The 7,531-nt window shown below is 49.5% G+C and overlaps 1 long non-coding RNA gene across 1 annotated transcript; it reads left to right on the top strand.

Moving 5' to 3' along the window:
- Nucleotides 1–353: 353 nt before the first annotated feature.
- LOC121836192 lies at nucleotides 354–1,931 on the top strand. The gene is made up of 3 exons (XR_006077824.1): nucleotides 354–419; nucleotides 821–963; nucleotides 1,865–1,931. It is a non-coding gene; the product is annotated as an uncharacterized LOC121836192 (long non-coding RNA).
- The last annotated feature ends 5,600 nt before the right edge of the window (nucleotides 1,932–7,531 follow it).

The raw sequence follows: 7,531 nt of genomic DNA, 5'->3' as shown, positions 1-7,531 counted from the left end.
ACCGTTTCAGCACACTGGACTTGCGGGACGCGTATAACCAAGTGCCTCTGGACGAGGAATCGCGGAAGCTTGCGGTTATCAACACGCATCGTGGTCTCTTTTGCTATAACCGATTACCATTTGGAATAGCCTCAGCGCCCGCTATCTTTCAACGCAAGATAGAATGTGTCCTCCAAGGTCTTCCAGATGTGCAGGCCTACTTAGATGACGTCATACTTTCGGAACAAAGCTCTAACGATGGAACAAAACTGAAATGTCTTTTGCAGCGATTCCGAGAGCACGGGGTGAAGTTGCGCAAGGAAAAGTGCAGATTCAGGCAGGAATCGGTTACTTACCTTGGCCATCAGATTGAGGGAGAGGGACTGCACCCAACAGAAAAGAACCTTGAGGCCATCGCTGGGGCTCCGTGTCCGAAAAACGTGAGTGAACTGCGCTCATTTATCGGCATGTTGACCTTCTACAGCAGATTTCTACCACAAATGTCTACACTGCTATCACCGCTGTATCAACTTTTAGAGAAGGGTTGTCGTTGAGTGTGGGGCCCGGCACAGGACGAGGCATTTATGAAAGCAAGGAAAGCTTTAACAACAGGAAACGTGTTGACCCATTTCGACCCAGCGAAAGAACTACGCTTGGAGTGTGACGCGTCACCATACGGTGTTGGGGCCGTGTTGTTTCACCGTGTAGGAAAGGAGGACAGGCCGATCGGTTTCCGCTCACGTACCTTAACTGCTGCGGAAAAAAATTACTCCCAGTTGGAACGCGAGGCACTCGCTCTCATTTTTGGTGTGACCAAGTACCGCGATTACCTTTTGGGCAGAGAGTTTACCTTGGTCACCGACCACCAGCCACTCCTGGGATTGCTAAAGCCGGGCCGGCCGACCCCTGCCATGGCTGCTGCAAGGATCCAGCGTTGGGCACTGCTGCTTGGGGGCTACCAGTACAAGCTGGACTACCAGCCTGGTAAACTGATGTTCAACGCAGACGCTTTAAGCCGGTTACCGCTACCGACGTCTAAGGAATCATGCAGCTCAATGGAGCTTCCGGAGTATGTTTTAGCACTACATAACTTTGACGAAGGGACCGTAACCACCAGAGAATTGAAAGACCTGACTGCCGGTGACGACGTGCTCCTAAAAGTTAAAAGACACATCCTAGATGGATGGCCAAGGAGCCGAAAGCACCGAGAAGTCGAATTACAACCATTCTATGACAAGAAGCTTGAACTCTCAGTAGCACAGGACCTCGTGTACTGGGGTCACCGGGTCGTGATTCCAGCAAAGGCGAGGGAACGATTGCTAAGTCTGCTTCATGAAACCCACCAAGGAGCATCCTCAATGAAAGCGGTCGCGCGGTCAAAGTTCTGGTGGCCTGGTCTTGACAGGGCAATTGAAAGCCAGGCGGCAGTTTGCAGGGAATGTGTTCAAGCTATGCCTATGCCAAGTGCGAAAGAGCCAGTTAATTGGCCCGAGACAAAGGAAAATTGGTCAAGAATACACATTGATTATGCTGGGCCAATAAAGGGAAAAATGGTACTAATTGTTGTCGATTCACACAGCAAATGGATCGAAGCCATACCATTGTCCCACGCGACCACTCAATCAACGATAGCAACGTTACGTATGTTGTTCAGTCGCTTTGGAATTCCGCGCACGTTGGTGTCAGATAACGGAACTCAGTTCACAAGTCAGGAGTTTAAGACGTTTGTCACGATGAACAACATTTCGCATCTTCGAACCGCTCCCTTCCACCCGCAATCCAACGGTCTGGCAGAAAGGGCCGTGCGCACCGTCAAAGACGGGATTAAGAAGATGCGAGGCGAGAACTTGGAAACTAACCTTGTTCGGATGCTGTTCAATTACAGAAGAACGCCACAAGCCTCCGGAAGATCCCCGTCGGAAGTCCTGCTGGGCTATCAAATTCGATCGAGGGTCGACACCTGCTTTCCATCGGTTGCACGGGACGTTACGAATGATGACCCTGGATGGAATTTTGCTCCAGGGGATCCTGTGTATTTTCGTAACTACGGGGATGGAGACAACTGGACGCCTGGTCAAGTCCACCTCCGGGTCGCGAATGCTGACTGTCTCAACGCCATCAAAGGTGGTACATCGCCACGCTGACCAAGTACGGAGGAGGATACCGGAAGAGGATCACCTGCTAGACCAGCAGGCCGGTACGCGGCCTCCGACAACACCATCATCTTCGGCGATCACAAACGATGAAAGCCACCATCCAGACGCGCCGACGGCAATCCCAGTGGAACTCCAGGAAGAAGCGACGTTACGGCGTTCCAGCAGGACCCGAAAGCCCGTCGACAGGTTTCACTTCTAAAGAAGAGAGAATTGTAGAAAACGCAGCCCCATGTTATTGTTTTCTACGAAAGTTTTCCTTGTGTATTTTGTAATCATGTTCATCACGTGCCAAAGCACGTGTGCATATTTTATTTTTCTTTTGATCGTGTGGTCTTTCGCTTTGGCACGTGGCGTTCGATCCTCGTTTTTGTCTTCTGAGCACCGATAAACCTCGGAGTCGTTCAGCCACCACCGGACGCCTGTCTTACTCGCGACGGGCTCTGCCACGTCGTAACAGCGTGTATAGCAATATAAGTCTGACGGAGTACTCTCGTAGGCCGCTCTCAACACGCGGTCACAAACAGTGGAAATGACTGACCAAAACGTTGCTCTGAATTAGGTACTAAGTCTCACAATTTGTATTTTACATATCATTTTACAAGAGCGGTTTTTAAGCCTCTTGCGACGGCGGATAACCGGATGCGCTGCTGAGGAACAGGTCTTACGTCGTCGCAAAAGCCTTAAAAACCAGTCTTGTCTCTCTCTGTCCTACTCGGTTGCAAGTGTGTGAACGGCGCTTAACTGTTAATGCGGAGAGCGAGTCGTCTGCTTCTAGCGCAGGTGTTGCGGTGACGTCAGAACGACGCCGAGTTCTGATTCGCTTTGATTGGAAGGATAGTGGGTAGACCTCAACCTTAAGGTCTACCCACTATTTTTTCTTCAATCAGCCCATGGGAGTTTGGCGTTCTGACATTATGTACCCCTGTGCAAGAAGCAGACGAAGTTGCGCTCCGCATATGGGGGCCTGAGCGACGTTTGCACTGCGCGGCATTTCATTGTCTTCTCTGAAAGCACTCTTGTTGATTTAGCACTGCTCACAACTGATAGTGAAACAGGATCAGCACGGAAGATTAGCTTTCAAATTGGCGTCTTCAGAATGGAAGTCTGTGACGAACACTCTGCGAAGTGTGTAACCCTCTGTTCTACGTACAACTCGTACCAAACTGCTGATTCGCCGTGCAACCACACCTCTGCGCTTCAACCGGACCCGTTCTTCGGTACGTGCACTTCCGCGGAGTCGCGAGGCTGTCTTCACTCAGTCGCCATCGCGCTTGGAATCCTCAGCTCGCTGCGAGGATAGCTGTGATCGGCCATCCTCGCCAGATAAACCGTGCTCCGACACAACAATCTTCACAGTCGGCGGTGAAAACTCAGCCCAGTGTGTAACCCTGTTCTTCGTACAAGAGGGCGATATTTTGGTTTTCTTTTTGTTCATCTGTGTATTAGGTTCTGCTATGGACTGCAGTTGTTAGTATTTTTTAGTTCGTTTGTATGTTGGCGGAAGATTTGAATGGCAAAGCCCTAGGTGACGCCTGTTTGGATTGTGATGAAGCGTTGCCGGATGATGGGGCTTTTTGTAACATGTGTTGAATGTAAATTCTCTTATCACCTTGAAGAATGCTTAGGTGTTCAGGGACAAACAAATCGATCGAAAGGTGACTTTTTCCGTAATAATGGGTGATACCCGACGTGTAAAAGTGCGAAAGAAAAGAGTGACCAAAACAAAGAAGGCGGTCTTGACGTGGCAACTATGCTTCTCAGCATAAATGCAAAGTTGTAAAGCCTTCTTGAACTTGAAAAGACTTTGCAATAAAAAACTATTTTTCTTTATAAAAAACAAAAAGCAAACAAAAACGTACGGAAAGAAAATTACCACGAAGAGTAATTTTTTTATCAATATTTACGCTGCTAGACACAATCTAAGTCCAGAATGTTGAGGTCGAAACCCGCTAAGCTTCACCTGGTGCTTAGCTTAGCTCCTATGGAAACTCAGCGACGCCACCGGTCTGCAAGCAACACGGTGCCGTTTCGCACTGGAGACAAGAGATGGCGCAAGCGGTCGCGACGCCAGCTCCCGCCAACGAACGAGCAGACGACGCCGAGAGCCGGCCCTTTTGCAGACAAGGAACAACAGTTCCTTGCTGTTACCGCGCCTGTCTTTTTTTTTTTCTGCGACTGTCGCCGCCTGCGGAACGCGCGCCGCTTTTGAGTTGAAAAGATCGTCTACTAAATACGCCGGCTCTCGACGCCGTATGCTCGTTCGTTGGCGGCGTTTGTTGCGCCATCTCCCGGGGGGGGGGGGGGGGGGGGGGGGGGGGCAGGGGGGTGCTGCGCGTTATTTTTTCGCCAGAACTGGAGATTGAAGCTAACGAAAACACGCTGGAATTCCATTTCCTGTGTATTTTGTCAATAAAGGCAACGTGCGCGTTATTTTGTTTATATGCCGCTACTAGAAGCTCGTTACATGGCACGTAAACCGCGTCTCGGTAATGATCATGGCCCGGGTCCGGAGGGGCTCTGCCCTTCCCCCCCCCCCCCCCCCCGGATTTCGCCAGGGGGGGGGGGGCACGAGCCCCGTTGCCCCCCCCCCCCCCCCCCCCCCCCCATAGTCTACGCCTACGGTTAGTGCTATAGGTGAGACACAGATTTGTGCGTTGTGTGTTGCTCTGTAGGGGACGGTCCTCCAGGAGATAGCTGCGGTTCACCATTCTGGCTTTATGGATCGCATTCGTGATATTTTTGATGTGTCAACACGTTCTTGAGGTTTTGAGCGCTCGCGTCAAAATCATTTTTGTTTGAACAGATGCGTTTGAAACGGTGGACCTGGCTATAGGGTATGCTGTTCTTGCAGTAATGTGGGTGGTCGCTCTTGTAATGAAGGTAATGTTGCCGATCTGTTGGCTTGCGATAAAGCTTTGTTGTTAATTTCCCATCCTCTATTATAAGAGTCATGTCTAAGAAGTTCATGTCGGTTTGGGAGTAAGTGTGAGTGAAACGAATGTGTGGGCGGGCAGCGTTGTAATTAACTATGAAGTCTTGCATGTCCGCCTCGTTGTGCGACCAAATAAAAAAAAATATCATCTATGAATCTTTTGTACAGTAGTGGTTTTAATGGGTGATCGCATAAAAATTTTGACTCTAACTTCCCCATAAAGATGATCGCATAACTGGGTGCCATCTTGGAGCCCATTGCGGTACCACTAACCTGTCTAAAATATTCATTATTAAATTCAAATACATTTGGTTCTAAAACCAGCCTTGTTAGGGTCGCAATGACGTGACTATCTGGGTTCTCTGGTTTTCTTTGGGACTCGTACATATCTATTAACGAAGCTATTCCGCCGTCGTGTGGAATGTTCGTGTACAATAAAGACGCGTCCAAGGTTACAAGATATGATCATTTAGGTATATGTAAATTTAAAATATCCCTGAGGAAGTGGGTAGTGTCCTTACATGCGAATCGAGAGTTGTAGGTATGTGCCGAATTAGGTCGTCTACATAGCCCGATAGAGGTTCCGTTATTAATCCTATCCCGGATATGATTGGACGGCCTGGATTACCACTTTTGTGAATTTTCGGAAGCATGTAAAAGCGACCGGGGGATGGTTGTTTTGGCTTCATTATATTATAGTCATTAGCGGTTATCTTGCCTCGGTGTACAAGTTGTTCGAGCTCTGACGTTACGATCTGAGTGTGACGTGTCGTAGGGTCGCCTGGAAGACGCTCACAAAATTTTGGTTCGTTTAGTTGGCGGTACCCTTCTTGAACATAATCGTGAGTACTGAGAATCACAATCGCCCCTCCCTTGTCTGCAGGTTTTGTTGTGATGTCTTTTCTAGTGCCTAGTGATTTCAAAGAGGTTCTCTCAGATTTAGTTAGGTTGTCCCGTCTCCCTTTGTACCTGTGGTATTCTCGCATGATATCCTTTTGTACAGCGGATATGTACAAGTCCAGGCCATTTTTGCGACGGGTATTTGGAGTCCAATCGCTAGTTGGGCGTGGCTGTGTGTTTTTAGAGTTGGACGGTTTATCTACAGAGTATTCCCGCAACCTTAAATTTCTGGCAAATTTATCTAGGTCTCGGAGAACTTGGAACTCATCAATGTAACCAGTGGAAGAGCAAAAGTTTAGTTTTTTAGAGCTAACTTTTTCTTCTTCGGCTGATAGAGTAATTCCAGACAAATTAGCGATAGTGCATGTACCACTCACCTCGTAAATATTTGAAGGGTCATCTTCGTCTCGGCGCATGCTATCTGTAATTCTAGTGTTTGGCTGAATACCGGCATCATTTGGGTTGGGGACGGATGGAGGTTGTACGGGGTGTGGTACTTTGTCTCGATCGAGTTTGCGTGACTTGATTGTTTCAAGCTCGCGGCGTTTCTTTCTTTCAAACTCGTGTAAGGAGGTTGTTTCTTTCATGCGTCGAAAGCGGGTTGTTCGATCGGATAATAGTGGTTATTGAAGTGTTACATTTTTTTACTTGTTTCTCACTATGACTGATTGCGATTTTTACCAGTTTAAGTGACGCCTCTAAAAGGACGAAATCCCATTCCGATCGGTCGCATCGATCGAGGTATGTGATAGCCGGAGGGAGAGACAGTGACATGCCCTTCGGGGGGACCCCCGCGTTCAGGTACACTTGCAGAGTTGATTTGTGGAGTTCATGTTTAATTCGCTTGTCAGTTCATTTTCGTACTTTAAGGAAGGTGGTACTGTAGTTGGGTGGAAAGGGATTGGACTCACCGGGAACAAGTCAGTCTTCTTTTGGGTGAGGAGTTCTCGAGACGGTTCTCCGAAGGTTTTAGCGTTGTGTTGTGGGGGGTCTTGAGTCCTGGGGAGTCGGGACGGCGGCTCTTGGCGTCGTACTGTCAGCGAGCGCCGGGAAGTCATTGCAGTCGAGGTCGAAGACTGTGCCATCGGTTGTGGAGTGTGGTGCTCCGCGGCTCTGAATCCTATCGCAGGAACTTCTTGGGAGGGAGAGTCTTCTTCTTGGAATGGCGTCCTTGTGGGCGCTACCGCTCGATAGGGGCGGAGAGGCGACCGTCGGGGGTTTCTTGGGTGGGGGGGGGGGGGGGGGGGGAAGGGGACAGGGACCTCAGATGACCATCCAGTTGGCGTGAACTGTTTGCCTTGCAGAAGCAGGCCTTTTAAGTTTTGTGCGATCAGCGCTACTCCGGGAAAACTCAGGCGAAGTCCGTCCGCGGCCAGAACTCGACGAGGCGGGAGCGTCGTGAACCCGTGGTCGAGGAAAGTCACCTTGCCCGGTTTCCGGCAGTAGCCCTTCACCGTGTCATTGAACTGGCGGGTCTCGTTCTTGAACCAGTGTATGAAGCGGTCATTGGGTTGTTCCAAACGGCGGTTCGTGTATCGCGGCAACACGATTGATACAACAAGCC

The sequence above is a fragment of the Ixodes scapularis genome, unplaced genomic scaffold, assembly GCF_016920785.2.
Source record: "Ixodes scapularis isolate PalLabHiFi unplaced genomic scaffold, ASM1692078v2 PGA_scaffold1__304_contigs__length_218370807, whole genome shotgun sequence".
Taxonomy (NCBI): Eukaryota; Metazoa; Arthropoda; class Arachnida; order Ixodida; family Ixodidae; genus Ixodes; species Ixodes scapularis.
This window is presented reverse-complemented; position numbering and strand designations above follow the sequence as displayed.